At 42.7% G+C, this 12,133-nt stretch overlaps 1 protein-coding gene across 2 annotated transcripts in view; it reads left to right on the forward strand.

Moving 5' to 3' along the window:
- The first annotated feature begins 2,450 nt into the window (after positions 1-2,450).
- rerg (RAS-like, estrogen-regulated, growth inhibitor) overlaps positions 2,451-12,133 on the forward strand; it is a 136,539-nt gene continuing 126,856 nt past the window's right edge. Inside the window, exon 1 of one of the 2 annotated variants that reach the window (XM_060902877.1) lies at positions 2,451-2,587. The gene's annotated coding sequence lies outside the window, so the exon portion shown is untranslated. Of the gene's footprint in view, positions 2,588-4,484; positions 4,567-12,133 lie in introns of those variants that run through there. The other variant, XM_060902879.1, reaches the window with a different exon arrangement.

Below are 12,133 nucleotides of genomic sequence, written 5' to 3' on the forward strand. Positions count from 1 at the left end.
TCATATATGTACTACATATAAAAATAATCATTTAAAGATGAACAGTCAGAGACCAAAATTTGTGCATCATTCTGTAATCATGCATCAGCCTAGATATGATTATAATATATCCATCCATCCATTATCTCTAGCCGCTTTATCCTGTTCTACAGGGTCACAGGCAAGCTGGAGCCTATCCCAGCTGACTACGGGTGAAAGGCGGGGTACACCCTGGACAAGTCGCCAGGTCATCACAGGGCTGACACATAGACACAGACAACCATTCACACTCACATTCACACCTACGCTCAATTTAGAGTCACCAGTTAACCTAACCTGCATGTCTTTGGACTGTGGGGGAAACCGGAGCACCCGGAGGAAACCCACGCGGACACGGGGAGAACATGCAGACTCCGCACAGAAAGGCCCTCGCCGGCCACGGGGCTCGAACCCAGGACCTTCTTGCTGTGAGGCGACAGTGCTAACCCCTGTTAGATCATCATACACCCCTGAGATCACTGAGGTCCTCTGACCAACTACTGCTAACTGTCCCACCCTCTAGACTAAAGAGTAAGGGGGATTGTGCTTTTGCAGTTATAGGCCCCAAACTATGGAATGAACTCCCACTGCATGTAAGGCTTGCCCCCTCAGTGTCCATCTTCAAGTCCCGCCTGAAAACACACTTTTTCTCCCTGGCGTTTGACTCTCTATGAGTGGTGTGATGTTATGTGACTTGGTATAGTGAAGATCCATGTCTGTTGTCCATGACTTGTTTTTAGGGTCTATGTATGATTTTATGTCTCTGTCCTTTATCTGCTTTTATGTTTTATATATGATTTTTATGTATATTCACTTCATTCTTACTTATTTTTATTTATTTATTTAATTACTCTCATCTTAGATGGACTGTACAGCACTTTGGTCAACTGTTATTGTTTTTAAAGGTCTTCATAATAAACCTGAACTTGAACTTAACCACTACACCACCGTGCTACCGATTACAATATAACAATATAGAAATAATCTATAATAATAAGATTCTATAAAATTTTTTCTAACGTCATTCAAATTTCCTGTGCAATATTTTAGTATATATATTACAATATATATTATATACAGGGTGGCACGGTGGTGTAGTGGTTAGCGCTGTCGCCTCACAGCAAGAAGGTCCTGGGTTCGAGCCCCGTGGCCGGCGAGGGCCTTTCTGTGCGGAGTTTGCATGTTCTCCCCGTGTTCGCGTGGGTTTCCTCCGGGTGCTCCGGTTTCCCCCAAAGACATGCAGGTTAGGTTAACTGGTGACTCTAAATTGAGCGTAGGTGTGAATGTGAGTGTGAATGGTTGTCTGTGTCTATGTGTCAGCCCTGTGATGACCTGGTGACTTGTCCAGGGTGTACCCCACCTTTCGCCCGTAGTCAGCTGGGATAGGCTCCAGCTTGCCTGCGACCCTGTAGAACAGGATAAAGTGGCTACAGATAATGAGATGAGATGAATAAGATTCTATAAACATTTTTTTCTAACGTCATTCAACTTTCCTGTGCAATATTTTAGTATATATATTACAGTATATGTTATATACAGGGCAGCATGGTGGTGTAGTGGTTAGCACTGTCGCCTCACAGCAAGAAGGTCCTGGGTTCGAGCCATGCATGTGTTCACTGCTTCAGATGGGTTAAATGCAGAGGACGAATTTGACTGTGCTTGAGTGTACATGTGACAAATAAAGTCTTCTGCTTCTATTGCGTTGTTAAGTTTTATTTCTTTATGCTCTGTTACTTTTCTCTTCTTCTACTTGGAGCTGCTTGGAACAAATTATGGTGATCAACAGTTTAAAAGGGGCGGCACGGTGGTGTAGTGGTTAGCGCTGTCGCCTCACAGCAAGAAGGTCCGGGTTCGAGCCCCGTGGCCGGCGAGGGCCTTTCTGTGTGGAGTTTGCATGGTTTCCTCCGGGTACTCCGGTTTCCTCCACAGTCCAAAGACATGCAGGTTAGGTTAACTGGTGACTCTAAATTGACCGTAGGTGTGAATGTGAGTGTGAATGGTTGTCTGTGTCTATGTGTCAGCCCTGTGATGACCTGGCGACTTGTCCAGGGTGTACCCCGCCTTTCGCCCGTAGTCAGCTGGGATAGGCTCCAGCTTGCCCGCGACCCTGTAGAACAGGATAAAGCGGCTAGAGATGATGAGATGAGATGAGATGAGATGATCTGATCTCCCCTCAGATCAGACCATTCCCCTGATGCTGTGTTTACAGATGTTGCAGATGTGTGATGATAATCTGCTGTATGTTTGAGTTGACCTGCCCATGCCCAGCTCCAACTACCTAACTGATCCTTTTGGATAGATTAAACTCTAAGCTCTTGTATTAATTGTGGACCAAAAGAGGGCGCTAGAGCCCCGCCCACTGAGTCCTGGCGTCTGATTGGACGGTGTGTCCGCTTCACGTCCGACTCCTCCGACACGAGTCGCGGATTGCAGCTGTTCGACTCCAGCGGTGCGTCTGCAGCAGCAGCAGCTCACCTGCCTGTCTGTCTATGTAATAGTGTGTGTGTGTGTGTGTGTGTGTGTGTGTGCCGCTCACTGTACCGACCCAAACCTGGACACACGTTTGAAGGTGAGTCCATTTATTGATTTAATCCCCAAACCCGCATTTTCATCTCTACAATGCAGCAACACTGGAACATATCTTATTCATTTCTCTTAACACCACTGTTACAGCCCTCATCCATGTGCTGAAGTGTGAGCTGGTGGTGCATAGTTGGTCTCTGAGCTATTTCTAGCCTTAATGCATTTAATTGAGCTTTGCTTCACTAAGTCGGCTGTTTAATTGATGTTTTTGCTCCTTCAGTGCCTGCTTGTGTTTTATCATCATCATCAGGAGCATCATCAGCATCTTCATGAGCATCATCAGAAAAGACATGTCGATAGAAACAAACCTGTTAGGACAGTGAGGAAACTTATAATGCTTAATGTTCACACTAGAGAAATGAGATGGAGTGATGCTGCAGTGCCTTACAGCTTGACGCTCCAGCGACCCTGATAAAACAACCCCCTAGGCTGTAAATCATGGTGCAGTCATGTATTATTGCGTCCGGTTAGACATAAGAGTTCTAACTTGCTGTATAAAGATGTGACTTCTTCTTCCTCTTCTTGCTGCAGTATCCTGAGCGATGACCGAAGGCACTCTGATTCATTTATGACTCATTTTATTGAGCCGATTCATTCAGTCTGTGATGATGATGATGATGATGATGATGATGCCCTTTATTGTCACTAGTCACATGTACCAGCGAAATTAGCCGTCAACCTGTCCGTACATATACAACATACAATTGACATAGGGTAGACAGGACAGGAAGACAGGGATAAAGATAAAAAGGAAACACAACATGAGGAGAGATAAGGAAAAAAAGAACACCCCGCACTATGCTCCTGTCAGGAGTACAGTGTGGGAACATTTAAAAAACCTTTGCACATAAGCACACAACAACACAAGTACACTTTAAACACGGGACTTGGGGGGGGGGGGGGGATCAGGGGTAGGGGGTAAGGGGGGGAGGGCATTGAAGGCGCTGGTCACGCACCCGCTTGTCACACTGGGGGTAAAAATTAATGTGCATTAATGCAACACGTCCTGTGTTTGGTTTTGATTTCAACATCTCCGACCCAGGTTCTGTCCTGAACATTTTCACGTTTACGTTTACTTAACATGCCACTTCAACTCAGGAAGGGCTGTTTATGAGCTGATTAGTTGAATCACGGGTGTAAAATGTTCACTACAAGGGCGTGATCTCGGGCCTATAATAGAATCTATAATATCCGACTTCCCAGGACAGTTTTGTGTGTATAATGCCGGGATCAGATTTCATGATATTTTTGTCTTTCACGATGGTTATCATGTCAGAGTAGACGATCATAGTGCTATAAAGTTTTGACGTGCCTTGGTGGGGAGACTGACGACACTACACATTGGCCCCTGCCCAATCATCATTCACGTCTTTGTGTGTCATCGATGAGGAAGGTCAAGAAATTGTCACTGGTTATCAAGGAACATGTTGAAGGAGATGTCAAACTTGGCGAGAAAATACAAAAATTCTGACATGCTGATTGTTTCGTCAGGGTATCGTGGGGCGTCCCAGACACCACATCGCTGTTCTTTAACAAGGCCCGTTTGTCATTCCTGACGTTCATATTCGGGGTTGATGCCGGAAATTTGTCAGTCATGACAAAATCATGTCAAAACAGGCTGAATTCTTGTAGGCTGATCCCAGCGTTAGAATTGACTGAAGCACTCTGATTCATCTGTGACTCACTTTACTGATCTGATTCATTTACGACACACTTTACCTACCTGATTCCTTCAAACTGTGCATTAATGCAACATGATCTGTGTTTGGTTTTTATTTCAACATATATGACATAGGGCAGCACGGTGGTGTAATGGTTAGCACTGTTGCCTCACAGCAAGAAGGTCCTGAGTTCGAGCCCAGTGGTCGACGAGGGCCTTTCTGTGCGGAGTTTGCATGTTCTACCCGTGTCTGTGTGGGTTTCCTCCGGGTGTTCCAGTTTCCTCCACGGTCCAAAGACATGCAGGTTAGACTAATTGGTGGCTCTAAATTGACCGTAGGTGTGAGTGTGAATGGTTGTTTGTCTCTATGTGTCAGCCCTGTGATGATCTGGCAACTTGTCCAGGGTGTACCCCGCCTCTCGCACATAGTCAGCTGGGATAGGCTCCAGCTTGCCTGCAACCCTGCACAGGATAAGTGGTAACGGATAATGGATGGATCTAATGATGCAGGTTCTGTCATGAAGGTTTTAGTGTTTACTTTTACTTAACACACCACTTCAACTTAGGAAGGGCTGTTAATGAGCTGAGGTGGGTTTCCCAAAAGCCTCTTAACACTAAGGCTACATCCACACGACAACGGCAACGAGATGCTATTTAAAAATATATCGCGTCCAAATGGGCAACAATCAGTAAAATATCAGGTCCATATGGCAACGCAACGCTTGCTGAAAACGATGCAATACACATGCCACACCTCTAGGGGCGCTGTAAGACAGTCCCTTCGGAGACACCAGAACAATAGAAGAAGTAAGGACGCATGAGCATAAACTATTATGCGCGAGACTTCATATTAGCCACAAAGTCAGGAAAATCTGTTCGTAAAATTACATTATAATGACCAAATACAATGAAAAGTATTTTTCCAGTCTCACCTGTGAAAGGTAATCCCATGTGATCTCGTTTGGACGGCAAACCTGCTGGTACAGTTAAACGCAGCTAATCTTTATTCTCCGCTTTGACCTTTCCAATATGGCGGCGAGGATGACCTATGATTCTACGCGGAAGGCGGCGTCTTTAATGGTCCGGAATAAATTGAATACTACACGTTGATGGAATAATTTGTTGTTTCTCACCTGTGAAAGGTAATCCCATGTGATCTCGTTTGGACGGTAAACCTGTTGGTACAGTTAAACGCAGCTAATCTTTATTCTCCGCTTTGACCTATCCAATATGGCGGCGAGGATGACGTATGATTCTACGCGGAAGGCGGCGTCTTTAATGGTCCGGAATAAATTGAATGCTACGTTGATGGATTAATTTGCTCCTCTACGCCCTTTTTAAGGAATGTATTGTCGGACTTAAACCATCATCTGAAGAGGTGAGATCGCTGCTTTTTTTCGCTATTTTTGCTGGTGGGATTGACTCTGCCCTACGGGCTATTCTCTCTCTCTCTCTCTCTCTCTCTCTCTCACTTTGCACCATTACACAATAAATATTCACAGTGAAAATATTTTGTAAGCGCGTTTCATGAACCAAGTTATAGGATTTGTTGACAACTCGCATCGCAATGAGATCATTGGCACTACTGGTGTTAAGAATCAGACCATTTCATAAATGAATATTTTGCTGTAGAGCTGCAGTGTTTGTACAATTGCATGTTTTTGCTTCACTATTACTGTCACTATTCTGCTTCTTGCATTACTACTGTGAACTAACACTGAACATAATAATAATAATAATAATAATAATATCCAAGCTCGTGTTTCACTCTCACTAGTGCTTTGTAAGGCTTTTTCCTGGTGATATTCGTTACACTTCTACCCGGCGTGAAGCACTCACAGTCATGTGGTTGTGACGTCATCGTAAACAAATCCGTTCTACTCATCCAGACGACTTCACAACGGCAACGTTGCCAGATCTTTCCACTCTGGAACCCGTTCTCAGAAAGATTGCGTTTTAGGCACCCAAAACGCCGGTGTCGTGTGGACGCCAGGCCTAAACGATAAGCAATTGTATCGGAGTCACCTGAATCCGTTGCCGTGTGGACAGGGCCTAAGAGCATCTTAACTAGGAGAGAGAGTGTTCATTGTGATGCTCGCTGTACCATTTAACGATGATCTTTGTGCTACGATGCTTTTGGGAAACCCACCCCTGATTAGTTGAATCATGAGTGTAAAATATTCAGAACGGGGTGGTCCAATTTTTTTGTGTGTGTATACACAACAATATATATAACAAGTTATCCCTATGGCTAATATACACTATATGACCAAAAGTATGTGGGCATCTGACCATCACACCCACATGAGGTTCTTCCCCAAACTGTGACCACACAGTTGGAAGCGCACAGTTGTACAGAACTTCTTTGTATGCTGTAGCATTCCAGTTTCACTTCACTGTAGCTGTGAGACCCAAACCTGTTCCACCATCACAATGATCTCGTGCACAAATACCCCTTTTCCACCAAATCAGTTCCAGGGCTGGTTCGGCGCCAGTGCTGGTGCTGGTTCACAACTCGTTCAACTTGCGAGCCAGCTGAGAACCAGTTTGCTTTTCCATAGCTCACGGTGCTAAGGGAAGCCACATCATTACGTCGCTGTATACGTCAGTTACGTCGCTACGTTTGCATAAACCTTGGCGCGAATATCGAAGCAAAAACAACACGGAAGAGGCAACAGCAGCAGCAACAACAATAATAATAATGGATAACTTCGCGTTTGTACAGCTGCTGCTTCTCGTCGCTTAAAAATGGCGATCTTTCGCGGTCTTGTTATTGTTGTTGGTCTTAACAACTCCGCCCCCCCGCTGACGTAAGCGGTTCTTTCCTCTGGCCCAGCAAAGAGTTGGTGCTAGCCTGGAACCAGTTTTTCTGGCCCCAGAGCCAGTTCTTTGTCAGTGGAAACAGAAAACCCAGTTCCAAACTAAGCACTGGCCCCGAACCAGCCCTGGAACTGCTTTGGTGGAAAAGGGGCAAAAGTGGGCTCCATGAAGACATGGTGTGTTAAAGTTGGAGTGGAAGAACTCGAGTGTGCTGCACAGAGCCATGACTGAACTCAACCCCGCTGAACACCTTTGGGATGAACTGGAATACTGAATTCCTTAGTAATGCGCTTGCGGCTGAATGATCAGCAATCCCCACAGCTACACTCCAAAATCTAGTGGAAAATCTTCTCAGAAGAAAAGAGTGGAGCTTATTATCGCAGTGAAGGGGGACTAAGTGCATATTAATGCACATGGTTTTAGAATGGGATGTTCTATATTCAGGTGTCCACATACTTTTGGCCATATAGTGTATCTCATTGGTAAATTGCACTGCTCAATGCAACAGAAATTTCATACGCAATCATAGGGCAATTCACAAACAAATAGATTTTTTAAATTACTATTCTAACTGAATCTGGCAAGTTAGAGACATGAACACATCCAACGTCTTACTTTTTATTATCTTTTTTTTTTCCAAAAGCTGTTGTGCTTGATATGTAGAGCACTGATTGTCAAAGACAATGAAATTACAGAGTATTGTTAGCAGTTAAAGATATACTGGTTTTCAAAGTCATCTCTATGATTATACAGTTATATGGTATGGTAACCAGGCACCACTCACTTATAATGGAAGTATACAGCTCATTACTGGGGCAATAACATTTAGTTCTGGTTTTTTTTTTTTTCAGTCAAATGCATTTGTGAATTAAGCTCCAAGTCTGTGTGATCTATCCTTTCAAACATGGGAGTAGTTTTACAATGTGAGGAATACCAAAACCTCCAAGAAAGCATAAAATACTTCAATAAGATTTACTGTAGTGACTTAGTGTTAGAGTTTGTTAAAAGTGCATAAGATTAGCTTTGGTTCTCTTCTTTCTTAGTGAGACTATAAAAACGAATTGGGAAGGCATGTTTTTCCAGTCAGCTGCAACTTTTTTAATCACTTGGGTTATAATAATGACATTTTTTAGGGGAATTTTAAGCCTTTATTCGTCACATGTACATTAGAGCACAGTGAAATTCTTTCTCTGCATTTAACCCGTCTGGGGATGTGAGCACACGTACCCACCCTGTCAGAAATAGGGGTACTCCCAAATCCCAAGTCATGTTCAAGTTTCTGATGGTTCATGCTGAAGAATTCTGAGGTAGTCCTCCTTCTTCATTATTCCATCCACTTTGTGCAATGAACCAGTTCCACTGGCAGCAAAACAGCCCCAGAGCATGATGATCCTACCACCACCACCAGCTGGTACAGTGTGCCTCTGTACAGTATATGGTGGTCATTGTGGCCAAACAACTCAATCTTTGTCTCATCTGACCATACGGCTATCCTCCAGAAGGATTTTTTCTTTGTCCATGTAGTCAACTTCAAACTTTAGTTAACCTTGAAGGTGTCAAATTTGGAGCAGGGGGTTATTTCTTGGATAGCAGCCTCTTAGTCCATGGTGATCTGAACTGTAGACAGTGATCCAACAGCTTCCAGTTCATGGCAGGGCTGTGCCATGGTGGTTCCCAGGTTGTTACTGACCATCCAAACCAATTTCCTTTCAGCTGAGGGTGACAATTTGAGTTTTCTTGAAGCAAAGTGGCTTGGCAAAGTGACTACAGCTCACAATAACTTGGATACAATTGTTTGAACTGATCTTGGAATTTGCAGTTGTTTAGAAATGGCTCCAAGAGACATTCCGGAGTTGTGTATATCTGTGATCCTCTTTCTCAGATCTGCACTGAGCTCCTTGGACTTTCCCATTTTACTGTGTGCTGGTCAATCCAATGAGGTCTGTAAACAAACCCTTTTAATGAAGGCACAGAGAATCTACTAGCTGTAGTCAATCATGATCAATAAGAGGAAGTTAAGAGACCTCGGCCTTGGCAAGATAAGAGACATTTTGGAAGTTTCAGCACCTCTGAATTAATAATCTAAGTGAGTGTATGTATATTTTTGACCCTGTATGTATAATTTTGACCCTGTGTTGATTTCAGAAAACCCAAAGTAAATTAAAACTTGTGCACCAAATTCTAGTGTTTTTTTTTTTATTAAAGATGTATGCTGTATAATTATTCTGCCACAGAAAAAGAACAGTTCAGAGAAACTACTGAAAGCCCAAATATTGCCATGACATTCATATCCAAGATGACATTCATGCAGTGGCGGCTGGTAGTCTTTCAAACAGGGGAGGCTGGTTGGTTACGATATTTCCAGATTTTAAAAGAAAAAAGAAAAAACACATCAATTTTGCCCATACTCTTGCCTCTGATCTGGCTGATTGTTGGCAGGGTCACAAACTGTGAAATAACAGGTTCTTTTGGCCCATTAGCCTACTGTCCAATATACATGATGGTGGTGTTGGGGGGGGTATATTTTAACATTTTATATTTTAAAATTGTGGCATGTTGTTTAAAAATTGATCATTATTGAAAGCAACTCTTTGTCAGGAACCTCAGCAGTAACAGCAGAGTGTTCTGGAATAGGCACAAGCACTGACCTTGGGGAGCCAAACATAGAGCTGGGTGCCACACATTTCATTCAATGACACTTTCCCTATATTTTACTTATTTTGACTGAGAAATGTTTTATTGACAATTTTGATAACCCTTCACTTTTAATGCAGGTCTGTAGTGTGAAATGTTCTCGGCTGTGTTTTTGTTTAAAAATGTTTTCCAAATTGTAGCTGTGTTTAATTCATATCCAGAGAAATATATATTCCAATATAATATACTCAGCATAAACATTTTAAATAGACTCTATATTTTGGTCCATCCATGACATATTACTAAAGTAGCCTATTTACTGTTGTTGATGTGGGTCACTTGCTGTTAGCCAATTCACTTTCTCATACCAGGAGAGCTGAAAGGAACGAATATTATTCCCTACTTTTTTCACCAAGTCAATTTGAGGCGTTGGTCTACCCTGCTCTTTAATTTTAATTTTTTCCTCGAAAGGAAGACTGGCAAATGGCTTCGCCAAAATTAAATCAGCAATGCTTGGCATCCGTGCGCAGCTTTCTTGCTAGCTGACTAGCCCCCTCAAGTTCAAGTTCAGTCACTCAAATAAACAAAATTTCTGGAACTAAGATAGCAAACTTGACAACACTATATTTACACTTTATTTACAATGAAAATATATACAAACTATAAAAAAACTGGTAGAAACTGTATGTAATGAATGAAATCGAAATGTAAGCTGATCTCTTACAATACACCACAGCACTTGCGAATCCGCATGGGACTGAACTGAAATTCACCGCTGCCTGTCTATATTTGAAACGAGCTGTCAATCAAAGAAAATATCCGGCCACTTTCACCAATCACCAGTCTCCTCGCGGAAAGCTTTGCCATGTCCCTCCCACTGTGAGGCTCGGAGTCCGTGGGCGGGCATTTTCGCAGTATTTGTCCAATAACCGTCTTGCATTTTGAGATTGAAAAGCGCAGAGCTCCCAAATGTCATTGAAGTCCCCTGAGGCTGGGCTGCATCGCGCTGTCACGAGGGGGAAAAACTCACGCATACATTAGATGAACTGGGGAAAGTTATAACGGAATGATTTCGCACTGTAGTGGGTTGAGCACATATATTTCTATGATTCTGGATCTGAAATAGCAATGTTATAAGGTCGGCTATAACATAAGCCTAGCGCAATTCATCCTACACGATGTTCGTCATTTTTAGAGGAGGCTGAGCCTCCCTCGTTGTCTTAGAGCAATCGCCCGTGCATTCATGTCACTGTATGTAAACTTCTGACCCCAACTGTATATGTTCCCAAGCAGTATATAAAGGGTACAAATGGTACTTACATGGTACTGCCCCAGTGACAAGTTGTTGTACCGCTAAAGGTACAGTACTTTATTTGCTGAGAGTGCAAAGCAGTGGGCAGCAGTTGGGGGTTAGGTGCCTTGCTCAATGGCACTTCAGTCATTCCTGCTGGTCTAGGAAATCAAACCATGACCTTTTGGTTCCAAAGCTTCTCTAACCTTCTCTAACCTTAAGGCCATAGCTTTCCAGTGTGCTGGTAGATGTGATTTAGCTACAGCTTGGGTTGGTTTATAATCATTTGGGCTGATTTTAAAACTGTGATTGGGCTTGTAAGTCCAATCTGGCAACTCCTTGGTCTTGTGGATGATGAGGGAACATGGATCAGACAGCACAAACCTGCTATCCATTAAAAAAAGAAAAAAAAATTCCATGCACAAAATCATGGGTATTTTTTGTGTCCCATTTCCTGGCCACCTCTATTTCAGATATGTCAGATTGAAATCACCATTTTACTTAAAGAGACAGAAGCTCTGAACCAAAATGTAAGCATATGATGTCAGTTCCTGGCTATAAAACCAGTTTATAATTTGAGCATTTAAGTGTTTCTTCTCTGTAATGGAGTGGTCCGCACCCTGGCTTTGGTCTATAATTGAGCCATCAAACACTGCTGGCTTTGTGCTCCCTGCTTTTATAAATTCATCTTCTTTCCAAAAAGAATTTAACCCAAATTTGTATTTGCGTCTATATGGACATGGAAATTCATTCATAAGCTATAGACAGTCTATACTGTGATGGAGCATATTATCAACCAGTTGCTTTTGCTTTCCTTTTTGTACACCACATCTGGCTGTATGAAATGAATTATCTTTATGTATATCTGATAAATCAGCATCTTTGATAATCCCCATGATAAATTTATCAGCATTAAATTAATCCCAGGTGGTGTGAATGTGCATATGTGAAGGTCATATTCTGTCGTCTTGTGCACACAACTGACTGTATCAGAATATAAAACATTGCTCTTCTAAGGGTGTTGTGACACGGGCTGCAGAAAAGACTGTGCTGTGATTTGCAGAAAGTATTTTTTTCATACATCTGTACTTATGTACAGTGTGATGTTTATAACCAGTGTTATTAAA

Source organism: Neoarius graeffei, chromosome 21 (genome assembly GCF_027579695.1).
Source record: "Neoarius graeffei isolate fNeoGra1 chromosome 21, fNeoGra1.pri, whole genome shotgun sequence".
Classification (NCBI taxonomy): Eukaryota; Metazoa; Chordata; class Actinopteri; order Siluriformes; family Ariidae; genus Neoarius; species Neoarius graeffei.